The following is a 16228-nucleotide window of genomic DNA, read 5'->3' on the forward strand; positions in this document are numbered from 1 at the left end:
GGTGATTGTTGGTAGGCTGATGGATGCCACATTGGCAAAGGTGTCATCGTTCTCCTCAATGGCCTGCTTTATTTCGGACAGCCGTATGTCATTCCTGGCCCTCACCATTTCCACCACTGCCCACTAATGCTGGAAGGTCACCACACGGCCACGGCCACCACCATGGGGTCTTCTGTCAATTCTGAAGGTAGAACAGTAAGAATAACGTAACATGTTTTGTGAATTTACATGCATTACAATATGTCATTTACTGTAAATGTAATGGTAAAGCATAGTGCATCATTTTCTATTGGGTACTTTTTACACCACTGCAATTCAATCATGAGAACATTTCGCCAAGAAAACCGGTAAGTCTGTAGGATATGACTCAAGTAAAAGTGAAAGTCACCCAGTAAAATACTACTTGAGTAAAAGTCTAAAAGTATTGGGGTTTAAATATACTTAAGTATCTAAAGTAAATGTAATTGCTAAAATATACTTAAGTAAAAGTGTAAATAATTTCAAATTCCTTATATTAAGCAAACCAGACGGCACCATTTTCTTGTTTTTTAAATTTACGGATAGCCAGGGGCACACTCCAACACTTAGATATAATTTACAAATGAAGCATTTGTGTTTAGTGAGTCCGCTGGATCAGAGGCAGTAGAGGTGACCAGGGATGTTCTCTTGATAAGTGCGTGAATTTGACCATTTTCTTGTCCTGCTGGGCATTCAAAATGTAACGATTACTTTTGAGTGTCATGGAAAATGTATGGAGTAAAAAGTACATTATTTTCTTTAGGAATATAGTGAAGTAAAAGTAAAAGTAGTCCAAAATATAAATAGTAAAGTACAGATACCACAAAAGCCTACTTAAGTAGTACTTTAAACTATTTTTACTTAAGTACTTTACACCACTGTCGAATTGACAGTTGATCTTTTCATATTGGGTTGAACTAATCTGGCAGCCTCTGCCATGGTAAGGCCTCGGTTTACCTCATGGTCAACTTCATTAGACACAACAGTTCCCTGCCGTCTGCCTCCCTCTCTCTGATGTCCACCCCACTGCTCATGCCCACCTCTTTTACCTCTTTGATGGGGCCCATGCCTACCTCCTTTACCTCTTTGATGGGGCCCATGCCCACCTCTCTGACTGGCCCCTTGTCCACAAGCTCTTTAATTAGATTGTCTTGGCAAAGTTGAAATGCTCACTAACAGGGATGTAAAAGCTTTTGAGAAATAAGCTCTTTGTGCGAATGGAAAAATTCTGAGATGTTGCGTTTATATATACAGTGGGGGAAAAAAGTATTTAGTCAACCACCAATTGTGCAAGTTCTCCCACTTAAAAAGATGAGAGAGGCCTGTAATTTTCATCATAGCTACACGTCAACTATGACAGACAAATTGAGAAAAAAAATCCAGAAAATCACATTATTAGGATTTTTAATGAATTTATTTGCAAATTATGGTGGAAAATAAGTATTTGGTCACCTACAAACAAGCAAGATTTCTGGCTCTCACAGACCTGTAACTTCTTCTTTAAGAGGCTCCTCTGTCCTCCACTCGTTACCTGTATTAATGGCACCTGTTTGAACTTGTTATCAGTATAAAAGACACCTGTCCACAACCTCAAACAGTCACACTCCAAACTCCACTATGGCCAAGACCAAAGAGCTGTCAAAGGACACCAGAAACACAATTGTAGACCTGCACCAGGCTGGGAAGACTGAATCTGCAATAGGTAAGCAGCTTGGTTTGAAGAAATCAACTGTGGGAGCAATTATTAGGAAATGGAAGATATACAAGACCACTGATAATCTCCCTCGATCTGGGGCTCCACGCAAGATCTCACCCCGTGGGGTCAAAATGATCACAAGAACGGTGAGCAAAAATCCCAGAACCACACGGGGGGACCTACTGAATGACCTGCAGAGAGCTGGGACCAAAGTAACAAAGCCTACCATCAGTAACACACTACGCCGCCAGGGACTCAAATCATGCAGTGCCAGACGTGTCCCCCTGCTTAAGCCAGTACATGTCCAGGCCCGTCTGAAGTTTGCTAGAGTGCATTTGGATGATCCAGAAGAGGATTGGGAGAATATCATATGGTCAGATGAAACCAAAATATAAATTTTTGGTAAAAACTCAACTCGTTGTGTTTGGAGGACAAAGAATGCTGAGTTGCATCCAAAGAACACCATACCTACTGTGAAGCATGGGGGTGGAAACATCATGCTTTGGGGCTGTTTTTCTGCAAAGGGACCAGGACGACTGATCCGTGTAAAGGAAAGAATGAATGGGGCCATGTATCGTGAGATTTTGAGTGAAAACCTCCTTCCATCAGCAAGGGCATTGAAGATGAAACGTGGCTGGGTCTTTCAGCATGACAATGATCCCAAACACACCGCCCGGGCAACGAAGGAGTGGCTTCGTAAGAAGCATTTCAAGGTCCTGGAGTGGCCTAGCCAGTCTCCAGATCTCAACCCCATAGAAAATCTTTGGAGGGAGTTGAAAGTCCGTGTTGCCCAGCGACAGCCCCAAAACATCACTGCTCTAGAGGAGATCTGCATGGAGGAATGGGCCAAAATACCAGCAACAGTGTGTGAAAACCTTGTGAAGACTTACAGAAAACGTTTGACCTGTGTCATTGCCAACAAAGGGTATATAACAAAGTATTGAGAAACTTTTGTTTTTGACCAAATATTTATTTTCCACCATAATTTGCAAATAAATTCATAAAAAATCCTACAATGTGATTTTCTGGATTTTTTTTCCTCATTTTGTCTGTCATAGTTGACGTGTACCTATGATGAAAATTACAGGCCTCTCTCATCTTTTTAAGTGGGAGAACTTGCACAATTGGTGGCTGACTAAATACTTTTTTTCCCCACTGTATTTTACATGTTGTGTTTATATTTTTGTTCAGTATAATTTTAAACCATTTTCCAATAACATTATATAAAATTATGTTTTAAGCAATTTCTACCATAAAACTAGTGCAGCACTAGTAGGAGATATTTTTGAAATTAGAGGATTTTTGAAATTGAACAACTGGACATTAACACAATATAAAATCATGTTTTAAGCAATTTCCACATAAAAGTAGTAACACACTGGTTGAAATGATATTAGACACTATTTTGTTTGTTTCAAATGTGGAATATAATTTTTAACCTTTTCCATTAACATGATATAAAATAATGTTTTAAGAATTTTCCAACATAAAATTAGTACAGGAGTGGTAAGAGATCTCCTTTGACATGATAGAAGACACTTCTTTGTGTGTTTCCCCCACCAAAAAAAAACGTTTTTTTCCCCTCATCAAGCTACACACATACCACATAATGACAAAGCAAAAACAGGTTTTTAGAAATTGTTGCAAATTTATTAAAAATAAAAAACGGATTTCATATTTACATAAGTATTTAGACCCTTTACTCAGTACTTTGTTGAAGCACCTTTGGCAGCGATTACAGCCTTGAGTCTTCTTCGGTATGACGCTACAAGCTTGGCACACCAATATTTGAGGAGTTTCTCCCATTCTTCTCTGCAGATCCTCTCAAGCTCTGTCAGGCGTTGCTTCACAGCTATTTTCAGGTCTCTCCAGAGATGTTCGATCGGGTTCAAGTCCGGGCTCTGGCTGGGCCACTCAAGGACATTCAGAGACTTGTCCCAAAGCCACTCCTGCGTTGTCTTGGCTGTGTGCTTAGGGTCATTGTCCTGTTGGAAAGTGAACTTTCGCCCCCAGTCTGACGTCCTGAGTGCTCTGGATCTCTCTGTACTTTGCTCTGTTCATCTTTGCCTCGATCTTGACTAGTCTCCCATTCCCTGCCGCTGAAAATCATACCGACAGCATGATGTTGCCACCACCATGCTTCACCATAGGGATGGTGCCAGGTTTCCTCCTGGCGTGACGCTTGGCATTCAGGCCAAAGAGTTCAATCTTGGTTTCATCAGACCAGAGAATCTTGTTTCTCATGGTCTGAGAGTCTTTAGGTGCCTTTTGGCAAACTCCAAGCAGGCTGTCATGTACCTTTTACTGAAGAGTGGCTTCCATCTGGCCACTCTACCATAAAGGCCTGATTGATGGAATACTGCAGAGATGGTTGTCCTTCTGGAAGGTTCTCCCATCTCCACAGAGGAACTCTATAGCTCTGTCAGAGTGACCATCGGGTTCTTGGGCACCTCCCTGACCAAGGCCCTTCTCCTCCGATTGCTCTAGGAAGATTCTTGGTGGTTCCAAACTTCTTCAATTTAAGAATGATGGAGGCCACCGTGTTCTTCGGGACCTTCAATGCTGCAGAAATGTTTTGGTACCCGTCCCCAGATCTGTGGCTCGACACAATCCTGTTTCGGAGCTCTACGGACAATTCCTTTGACCTCATGGCTTGGTTTTTGCTCTGACATGTACTGTCAACTGTGGGACCTTATATAGACAGGGGTGTGCCTTTCCATATCATGTCCAATCAATTGAATTTACCACAGGTGGACTCCAATCAAGTTGTAGAAACATCTCAAGGATGAACAATGGAAATAGGATGCACCTGAGCTCAATTCCCAGTCTCATAGCAAAGGGTCTGAATACTTATGTAAATAAGGTATTTCTGTTTTTAATTTTTAATACATTTGCAATCATTTCTAAAAACCTGTTTTCGCTTTGTCATTATGGAGTATTGTGTGTAGATTGCTGAGGATTATTATTTTTTAAATCCATTTTAGAATAAGGCTGTAACGTAACAAAATGTGGAAAAAGTCAAGGGGTCTGAATACTTTCCGAAGGCACTGTAACTTGTACAGCACTTTTATAAGATATCCTTTCAAATGATAGGAGACTGTATTTTGTGTTACACTTTTAACCATGAAATTTCATTTTCAACATCTTTCCATTAACACACATTATATAAATTCGTGTCTTTAGCAAATTCCATGACAAAACTAGTAGACCACTGGTAGTAAATAACATTTGAAATGATAGGAGCCACTATTTTATGTTTCAACCATGAAATGACATTTTAAACAGCTTTTCATTAAAATGACATCAAATCATGTTTTAGACAATTTCCACAAAAAAACTGTACAGCACTGTTAGGACATAACTTTTGAAATGATAGGAGATGCTATTTTAAGTGTTTCAACCATGCAATATAATTTAACCTTTTGCTATTAACATGATATAAAATCATGTTTTAAGCTATTTCCACCATAAAACCAGTAGAGTACTGGTAGCAGATATATTTTCGAAATTATATGAGACGCTATTTTGTGTTTCACACTGAACAAACCTATAAACGCAACATGCAACAATTTCAAAGATTTTACTGGATTACAGTTCATATAAGGAAATCCGTTAATTTAAATAAATTCAATGGGCCCTAATCTATGGATTTCACATGACTGGAAATACAGATATGCATCTGTTGGTTACAGACACCTTGAAAAAAAGGTAGGGGCGTGGATCAGAAAACCAGTCAGTATCTGGTGTGACCACCATTTGCCTCATACAGCGCAACACATCTCCTTCGCATAGATATGATTTGGCTATTGATTGTGGCCTGTGGAATGTTGTCCCACTCCTCCTCAGTGGCTATGCGAAGTTGCTGGATATTGGTGGAACTGGAACATGCTGTGTCGTACACGTCGATCCAGAGCATCCAAAACATACTCAATGGGTGTTATGTCTGGTGAGTATGCAGGCTATGGATGAACTGGGACATTTTCAGCTTCCAGGAATTGTGTACAGATCCTTGCGACATGGGGCCATGCATTATCATGCTAAAACAGGAGGTGATGGCGGCGGATGAATGGCATGACAATGGGCTTCAGGATCTCGTCACGGTATCTCTGTGCATTCAAATTGCCATCGATAAAAGGCAATTGTGTTTGTTTGTTGTCCGTAGCTTATGCCAGCCCATGCCATAACCCCACCACAACCACGGGGGAATATGTTCACAACTTTAACATCAGCAAACCGCTCGCCCACACGACGCCATACACGTCTGCCATCCGTGAAGAACACATTTCTCCAGCGTGCCAGTGGCCATCAAAGGTGAGCATTTGCCAACTGAAGTCAGTTACGACGCCGACCTGCAGTTGGTGAGGACGATGAGCACGCAGATGAGCTTCCCTGAGACATTTTCTGACAGTTTGTGCTGAAATTCTTCGGTTACACAAACCCAGTTTCATCAGCTATCCGGGTGGCTCGTCTCAGACCATCCCGCAGATCAAGAAGCCGGATGTGGAGGTCCTGGGCTGGCGTGGTTACACGTGGTCTGCATTTGTGACGTTGGTTGGATCTACTGCCAAATTCTCTATAACAATGTACTGGTAGGAGATAACTATTGAAATGATAGGAAACACTATTTTGTCTTCCTCTCCCTTGCTGTCTATCCTGCTCCATGTTGAAAGAAACTACAAGTGCTCACACACACCCTTTTATATGGTGACCAATTGTAGTTACCACTATGTGAAATCAATTAGCAATAACGAGTAGTCATTATGTATGGTTATCATGTATCATACATGTAATTGAGATGTTTATACCTTACAAACACACATTTTATTTCTGTAGTTCTCAAGATCCATATATAGTAGACAAACCAGTTTAAAATCTAAAGGTTTACCCAACGGTTAAGTGATAAACCATTAAGCGCAGTTTGATTAAGTGGTGGTCAAATGTATTTAAAGAAATGAGAAGAGAATCATATGAAAAGTATTGTGAGCATTGCATTGTAAAAGGCAATTACTTTATATGAAAGGTATTTCTAGATGAAACAGGTTTGGTGGTGAAAAAGTTATTGTGTGATTTTGTGTGTTGTACTTACTCAATTGAAAATGTGCTTAAAGTTTTGAACAAACTGCCTTTTTGATGATCTGTTTTGAGTTTTGTACTAAGAGTTGTGAAATTTTACCAAAGCAATTAGCAAATAGTACCAAAGCAATTAAAAAATACTGCAAAGTGAAGGACTCAGTATCTGTACTGAGGCACAGCAGTGGAGGTCACAGCAGAACAGCCTCAAATTGGCTGGATGTTCTTTGGATGGTGGACCATTCTTGATACACACGGGAAACTGTTGAGCGTGAAATGTTCATCAGTGTTGCAGTTCTTGACACAAACCGGTGCGCCTGGCACCTACTACCATACCCCATTCTAAGGCACTTAAATATTTTGTCTTGCCCATTCGGCCTCTGAATGGCACATATATACAATCCATGTCTCAAATGTCTCAGGGCTTAAAAATCCTTCTTTAACCTGTCTCCTCCCCTTCATCTACACTAATTGAAGTGGATTTAACAAGTGACATCAATAAGGGATCATAGCTTTCACCTGGATTCACCTGGTCAGTCTATGTCATGGAAAGAGCAGGTGTCCTTAATGTTTTGTCCACTGAGTGTACATCACATCACCACAAGCGCCTGTTAGTATTCTGTGCGCACGCTACGTGGATATAATTTATCACATGTAAGCGCAAGTTTAGGATTTATAATTCATGGGTCTTTTATAGCAAATTTTTTACACATCATTTACTGTGCTCCCCATCAGATCCACTGTGAGAGAAAGATACTATTTTGAGAAGCTGCAAGGACTTAGAATATGCACCAGGGAAATAGGGATCACCGATTACCGATCTGTAATACTAAAACAACATCTCGTTTTGGAAACGGCCTATAAGGCATCAATATGAGTCAGAAAATGTTACTACAAAGTGTAAATAGGATAATTTTGTTCATAAAATCAGTTTCATCCAAAATTGAGATTTGCGAGATTATAGGAAAAATGTTATGTCACGGAATGAAGGGTACCATAACAGTTGTCCTTGGGTTGGGTTTATTTCAATCCTGTCTACATGCCCACAGCTGGCAGCACCTAATCATAAATTCTGAGGGCAGCTACACATAATCTAATGCCCTTGGTCAATTTGGTTTGACATTCGATATCCCTATGGGGCTAGTTAGGTACCATCAGTAAATTACACAACGTACATGGGACAATATTTTATAGTGTCAATAGCTCCAAATTTCAATGACTTAAAAACCTCAAACCAACTGTAAATTGTAGAAATTCATATACAAATATTGAAAGCATTTAAATGAGACAACTAAAAGATGTGCAACATGAAAGTATCGTCCCATTACATTGTGTAATTTATTGACGGTCCCTAACTAGCCCCAGAGATGGGCTATCCAATGTCATACCAACTTTGCCATGGTCAAACACCAGCCTGCTGAAGCTACTGTAATTGACAAAAGAAGTTGGCTGGCACTAGCTAACCTAGGCGACTTCAAGACACAATACCTTATTAGACTTGACCCTATTAGACCGTTTCAAGTTATGTAGAAGGGTGAGTGACTGTAACTGTGAACTGTTTTGGCAGAGTGAATGTACAAAGGCTTGCCACATGCGAACACACACACACACACAAGAGACACCCACATTAAAACATTCGCCTGATGTTGCAAAATCATTCCTGGAACACATTTCATCTGATTTTTAAAGGTTCCCAGAATATTTTATTAGTTTGTGGGAACAGTCTGGTGGGAACATTGTGGGGACATCACAAAAGATATGCCCAAAACTCAAAAACTGTCTCGTTGTTTGGATGATTCTACAATTTTTATTTTAGGTTGCAAAAAAACATTCACCTGATGTTGCAAGAACATTCCCAGAACAAATGTATTCTGTTCTTTAAAAGGTCCCCAGAATGTTTCTTTAGGTTGTGGGAACATTGTGGGGATGTGACAAGAGATAGGATCCCAAAACACTAAAACTGTCCAGTTGCGCTGGCATTCAGATAATGTTAGTATCAGGGTGCACAACACACTCCTTGAATGTTGCAAGAATGTTGACAGAACAGCCTTTTTGAGTTCTTTAAAGGTTCCCATAACATTTAATTAGATTGTGGGAACCGTGTGGGTACATTACAAGAGATAGGTTCCCAAAACACAAAATATGCTCAGTTGTGATGACATTCATACAATGTTTAAGTTAGGTTGCACAGGACATTCCGATAATGTTGTAAGAATGTTGACAGAACACCTGTTCTAAGTTCATCAAAGGTTCCCAGAACATTTAATAAAGTTATGGGAGTTGTCTGGGATGTTGCAAGAATATTCATGTGATATTCACATAGGTTGCACAGAACATTCCCACAATGTTACACAATGTTACACAATTTCCAAATAAGTCAGATGTTATGACATTCATAGCATATTGTTTTAGGTTCAACATAATATTCCATTGATGTTCACGCAATATACATTTTCCCTTGTCTTGTAGGTCCTCAGAACATTTCAATAACATATTTAAGTTTTACCTAATATTACCACAACATCCTCATCATGCAAATGTGTAGCTCCTTAAAGCATAAGAAAGCAGATTGGAATACATCCCAACTACGTTTCGCTCCAGATTTAATGGCACTTCGCATTTGAAGGTGATATAGAGACACATGGCATGTTAATTTCAATCATAGGACATTTGAACAGAATTTAATCATACAGACATATATTTTTTACACTTCATATGTTGAAAGTCTGTCTGCACATTATTTAATTCATAGGACATTTGAACAGCATGTACCCCTTTCCTGCAGTCAAATGACCGAATCGCCCTTTAGTGGCCTCATGGGTGGAATGTTATTAATATTGTTCATCATTTCATAATGAATCAACATTATAAAAAAAAAAAACTGCTGAAAATCCGGTGTTTCTATGTCAAACGGTTTTGTTATATTTCAGTTTTCTGTGAAGTACACTACCAGTCAAAATTTTGGACACACTTAATAATTCAAAGGTTTTTCTTTATTTTTACAATGTAGAATAATATTGAAGACATCAAAACTATGAAATAACACATATGGAATCATTTAGTAACCAAAAAAGTGTTAAACAAATCAAAATATATTTTAAATTTGAGATTCTTCAAATAGCCACTGTAGTATATGGAGAATTATGACTTTGCTAATGTTTTCAAGTGGAACCTGAGAGGATGTTTATTCAGTTTCAGAGGGAGCCGTTTTAGAGTGACACCTCATAGAACAGAGAAGTCTGTTTGTTGGAGACAGGTGATTGGACAGTAGGGGGAGCCACCCATATGTTTGTAAAGATTATAAGTATGGGCTAGAGACAAAGAACATTAGAACAGACTTATTCTTTTGGGACTCTGTTCTCCGGATGCTATAGACATCTGTAAACTTATGCTGAAATCTTGTGATATAACTAAAACTTATGATCAAAGCTCAGTATAAGCGGACTCCTTTGTTTCAGAGCATAATTAGCAACATTAACTCGACACTACACCACCCTTTGCCTTGATGACAGCTTTGCACACTCTTGGCATTCTCTCAACCAGCTTCATGAGGTAGTCACCTGGAATGCATTTCAATTAACAGGTGTGCCTTGTTGAAAGTTAATTTGTGGAATTTCTTTCCTTCTTAATGCGTTTGAGCCAATCAGTTGTGTTGTGACAAGGTAGATGGGTATACAGAAGATAGCCCTATTTGTTAAAAGACCAAGTCCATATTATGGCAAGAACAGCTAAAATAAGCAAAGAGAAATGACAGTCCATCATTACTTTACACCATGAAGGTCAGTCAATACGGAACATTTCAAGAACCTTGAAAGTTTCTTCAAGTGCAGTCGCAAAAACCATCAAGCGCTATGATGAAACTGGCTCTCATGAGGACCGCCACAGGAATGGAAGACCCAGAGTTACCTCTGCGCAAAGGATAAATTCATTAGAATTACCAGCCTCAGAAATTGCTGCACAAATAAATGCTTCACAGAGTTCAGGTCACAGACACATTTCAACATCAACTGTTCAGAGGGGAATGTGTGAATCAGGCCTTCATGGTCGAATTGCTGCAAAGAAACCACTACTAAAGGACACCAATAAGAATAAGAGACCTGATTGGGCCAAGAAACACAAGCAATGGACATTAGACCGGTGGACATTTGTCCTTTGTGTCTGGAGTCCAGATTTGAAATGTTTGGTTCCAACCGCCGTGTCTTTGTGAGACGCGGTGTGGGTGAACGGATTATCTCTGTATGTGTTGTTCCCACCGTAAAGCATGGAGGAGGAGGTGTTATGGTGTGGGGGTGCTTTGCTGGTGACACTGTCAGTGATTTACACTTAACCAGCATGGCTACCACAGCATTCTGCAGCAATACGCCATCCCATCTGGTTTGGGCTTAGTGGGACTATCATTTGTTTTAAATAGGACAATGACCCAACACACCTCCAGGCTGTGTAAGGGCTATTTTACCAAGAATGAGAGTGATGGAGTGCTGCATCAGATTACCTGGCCTACACAATCCCCCAACCTCAACCCAATTGAGATGGTTTGGGATGAGTCGGATGGCAGAGTGAAGGAAAAGCAGACAACAAGTGCTCAGCATCTGTGGGAACTCCTTCAAGACCGTTGGAAAAGCATTCCAGGTGAAGCTGGTTGAGAGAATGCCAAGAATGTGCAAAGCTGTCATCAAGGCAAAGGGTGGCTACATTGAAGAATCTCAAATATAAAATATATTTTGATTTGTTTAACAATTTTTTGGTTATTGCATGATTCCAAATGTGTTATTTCATAGTTTTGATGTCTGCACTATTATTCTACAATGTAGAAAATAGTAAAAATAAAGAAAACCTTGGAATGAATACGTGTGTCCAAACTTTTGATTGGTACTAAAGAGTAATATTGGGATGCAATCTCAAAATTGAATACATTTCAACTCTATAAATGATATGGTACAGGTGTCTTCTTTTTTTAAGCCCATAACCATGTGTGTGAGGTGTATACTTTTGTTTCAAACCATTTGTGTGACCCGATTTAGCCCACTGCAGTAAAAGGTTAATCCTATTAAATGTCCTATGAATGAAATGTTCTTTTTGGTAATTCACAGAAACAGAAGTTCTTGCTGCCTTATTAGCTATTGACACCAAGAAGTAATTTGGGGCTGACAATTTGTACCCGTATTTGCTTAAGTATGCAGCGCCCCTCATTGCTGGCTCAGTAACAAACATTTTTTATTTAACTAGTATCAGGAAATATTCCAAAAGTGTGGAAAGCAGCTTTTGTGCTACCAGTGATCTTGATAATTATCGACCCATTACCAGGCGCCCTTGCCTTGCGAAAATACTGGAATCATTGGTCAACAAATAGCTACGTTATTTTCTATCTGTAAATGGTATTCTTAAGGTTAATCAATCCGGATTCAGACCTAAACATAGCACCACTACGGCTACCATGCTTGTTGTAAATGATATTGCAAATGCCTTAGATGATAGAACTAATTGTGCTGCCATGTTTGTAGACTTGTTGTTACGTGAATCATTTAACAAACTATTTCAGTGTCTCTGTGCGTCTTTTGGGATTTAAGTAACGGACAGAGTCTCGGTCTGCATAGTCAGAGATTTATTCATTGAGAATTCTGCCATCACAATTTCAGAGTCCATCTTTTATACTCATACAGTGGGGAAAAAGTATTTAGTCAGCCACCAATTGTGCAAGTTCTCCCACTTAAAAAGATGAGAGAGGCCTGTAATTTTCATCATAGGTACACGTCAACTATGACAGACAAAATTAGATTTTTTTTCCAGAAAATCACATTGTAGGATTTTTAATGAATTTATTTGCAAATCATGGTGGAAAATAAGTATTTGGTCACCTACAAACAAGCAAGATTTCTGGCTCTCACAGACCTGTAACTTCTTCTTTAAGAGGCTCCTCTGTCCTCAACTCGTTACCTGTATTAATGGCACCTGTTTGAACTTGTTATCAGAATAAAAGACACCTGTCCACAACCTCAAACAGTCACACTCCAAACTCCACTATGGCCAATACCAAAGAGCTGTCAAAGGACACCAGAAACACAATTGTAGACCTGCACCAGGCTGGGAAGACTGAATCTGCAATAGGTAAGCAGCTTGGTTTGAAGAAATCAACTGTGGGAGCAATTATTAGGAAATGGAAGACATACAAGACCACTGATAATCTCCCTCGATCTGGGGCTCCACGCAAGTTCTCACCCCGTGGGGTCAAAATGATCACAAAAATCCCAGAACCACACGGGGGGACCTAGTGAATGACCTGCAGAGAGCTGGGACCAAAGTAACAAAGCCTACCATCAGTAACACACTACGCCGCCAGGGACTCAAATCCTGCAGTGCCAGACGTGTCCCCCTGCTTAAGCCAGTACATGTCCAGGCCCGTCTGAAGTTTGCTAGAGTGCATTTGGATGATCCAGAAGAGGATTGGGAGAATGCCATATGGTCAGATGAAACCAAAATAGAACTTTTTGGTAAAAACTCAACTCGTCGTGTTTGGAGGACAAAGAATGCTGAGTTGCATCCAAAGAACACCATACCTACTGTGAAGTATGGGGGTGGAAACATCATGCTTTGGGGCTGTTTTTCTGCAAAGGGACCAGGACGACTGATCCGTGTAAAGGAAAGAATGGGGCCATGTATCGTGAGATTTTGAGTGAAAACCTCCTTCCATCAGCAAGGGCATTGAAGATGAAACGTGGCTGGGTCTTTCAGCATGACAATGATCCCAAACACACCGCCCAATGATCCCAAACACACCGCCCGGGCAACGAAGGAGTGGCTTCGTAAGAAGCATTTCAAGGTCCTGGAGTTGCCTAGCCAGTCTCCAGATCTCAACCCCATAGAACATCTTTGGAGGGAGTTGAAAGTCCGTGTTGCCCAGCGACAGCCCCAAAACATCACTGCTCTAGAGGAGATCTGCATGGAGGAATGGGCCAAAATACCAGCAACAGTGTGTGAAAACCTTGTGAAGACTTACAGAAAACGTTTGTCCTGTGTCATTGCCAACAAAGGGTATATAACAAAGTATTGAGAATCTTTTGTTATTGACCAAATACTTATTTTCCACCATAATTTGCAAATAAATTCATAAAAAATCCTACAATGTGATTTTCTGGATTTATTTTCTCATTTTGTCTGTCATAGTTGACGTGTACCTATGATGAAAATTACAGGCCTCTCTCATCTTTTTAAGTGGGAGAACTTGCACAATTGGTGGCTGACTACATACTTTTTTTCCCCACTGTACGTCATACAAAAATCCCTCCTCTCTGTAGGCGGGCTGTAGTTTTCCACTTTAAAACTGTTCTCCTGACCATCAGTACACACACACACACACACACACAAACACACAAACACACAAACACACACAAACACACACAACACACACACACACACACACACACACACACACACACACACACACACACACACACACACACACACACACACACACACACACACACACACACACACACACACTTCCAAGCCTAACAGTTTCTCTCCTCCCTAAATTCCTCAGTTATCTTGGTTTCTCAGTTGCCTGTAGACAGTTATCCTTGTCCTTTGTTGTCTGGTCTAACTCTTACTCACATTGCTAAATAGTAGCTCAATGTCATAGTCTTTACTGGTCCTACACTCACACATTCTAACACATTTCACACAGTTTCAGGGTGTAATAATTAGTCATTAATAATTAATCTATCAATCCACCCTTTGACTAAATATTACACACATACTCACAAAATATATGTTGTTATAGAAATGAATCACACACATTGAAGCATATAAGTTGGTTTGCATATAAAAACATTACAAATTGTCTCATTCAATACAGGTTCATCAGGGTTAACCCATGATTAAAAGCGTAACGTTACTCTTTAGCAATGGTACCTAACCTGTTTACCCACTATCTGGAAAACAACAGTCTAAGCCTATAGTGAATAACATTTGCTTCATCACATCCTGCAACATCGGTTAACTAGTACATCACACTTAAAACAAGACTTTAATACACAAAAGATCATTACAATCACTTTTAAACTAGAGATTTATAGTTCTAGGAAAACATCCAGTCTCAAACTATCTGAATCGTCGTCATCCTCCACCAAGCCTGGTGGGTCATATTCTTCATTCGGTTGGTCGGAGTCCGGGATTGGGCCGTAGCTCACCATCTGCTGTGATACTGCCATCTCCAACGCCTTGCTCACCAACCCTCGGACACAGGGAATAAGACAACATCCACAAAGAACAAGCATACCCGCGCCTAAAATAGTTACAACAATAGTTTTCCATTTACCAAACATTTTATCAAACCAACCAGTCATTGATGTATTCACCCCCCAGTTCTCAGCCCATTCTTTACTTAATGCAGTGAGACCTGCCAGTACTCTAGTTACTGTACCATCTGGGGCTGTATTGTTGGGGATAAACATACAACAACGACCTCCCACCATCTTGAAAATCCACCCTTCTCTGCTAAAAGCATTTCGAGAACCAAACTATTCTGCAGGTCATGAGTGAGGTGGCGGATAGTTGGCCTGAGATTCTCTTCACTGCATCCCTTGTCTAATTAACGAACCTTTGTAGATGTAATTAATCCAGTCAACATTTTTATCAATTGTAACCCACCAGAAAAATGTTGTTGTAAACCCTTCTCCAATTTGATCTGTGATTCGCATTACTTTGGTGTCTATAACATTGATAATCTCCGGGGTTCATGGTGAATGGGGTGCCTTAGTATTATCCTTTTTAAGAGTGGTTATTTTAATATCAGAACAATTAGGTGAGGTTTGGTTTGATCCCAAATCTATCACACAAGTGAACATGGTCTGAGGCATAGGTGCAGTTACAAGGGTTGGCCTACTTGTTGAACAGGCATAACAATTAGTTTGACCCAACGCCCTAGCTGTGTAGTTATCCACCTTACCCAGAAGTTCTCATTTGAAATTCCTTCTACTTCTCCTTGGTTCATTTCCTGCAAGAGGAAATATTCTACCCTTGGTGGTTTAGTGCTATTTAGGATTCCTTCTGAGGGCCTTCCAAGGGGTATTAGACTATTTGTTGATACCTCTGGTGATAACATTAGATCTACCTGCTGTTCTGTCTCGGGGGTGGAAGATTAATTTCTCTCCTGAAAAATGAACCTCAAACATATATCTGCCCCGAAATCATCAACTCAGGCCCAATAGTTCCTTGCTATGTCATCTTGCATAATTGACTTTACCGTTATCACCAGTTCCGTTTTACATTTCTCATGGGTTTGTTTAATTCCCCATCGGTGTACTGCGTCCATTCCATTCTCATAGTATGTTCCCCAGGTATGTTTAAACACCCTTGCCCAAGGACATGAGCGTTCCCCAGTGCAAATGTATTTACCATACCTTCTAGGACCTAACTTTCTTGTACACGCCCCCTTCTTACCAAAGC

The sequence above is a fragment of the Coregonus lavaretus genome (genome assembly GCF_964263955.1).
Source record: "Coregonus lavaretus genome assembly, chromosome: 34".
Taxonomy (NCBI): domain Eukaryota; kingdom Metazoa; phylum Chordata; class Actinopteri; order Salmoniformes; family Salmonidae; genus Coregonus; species Coregonus lavaretus.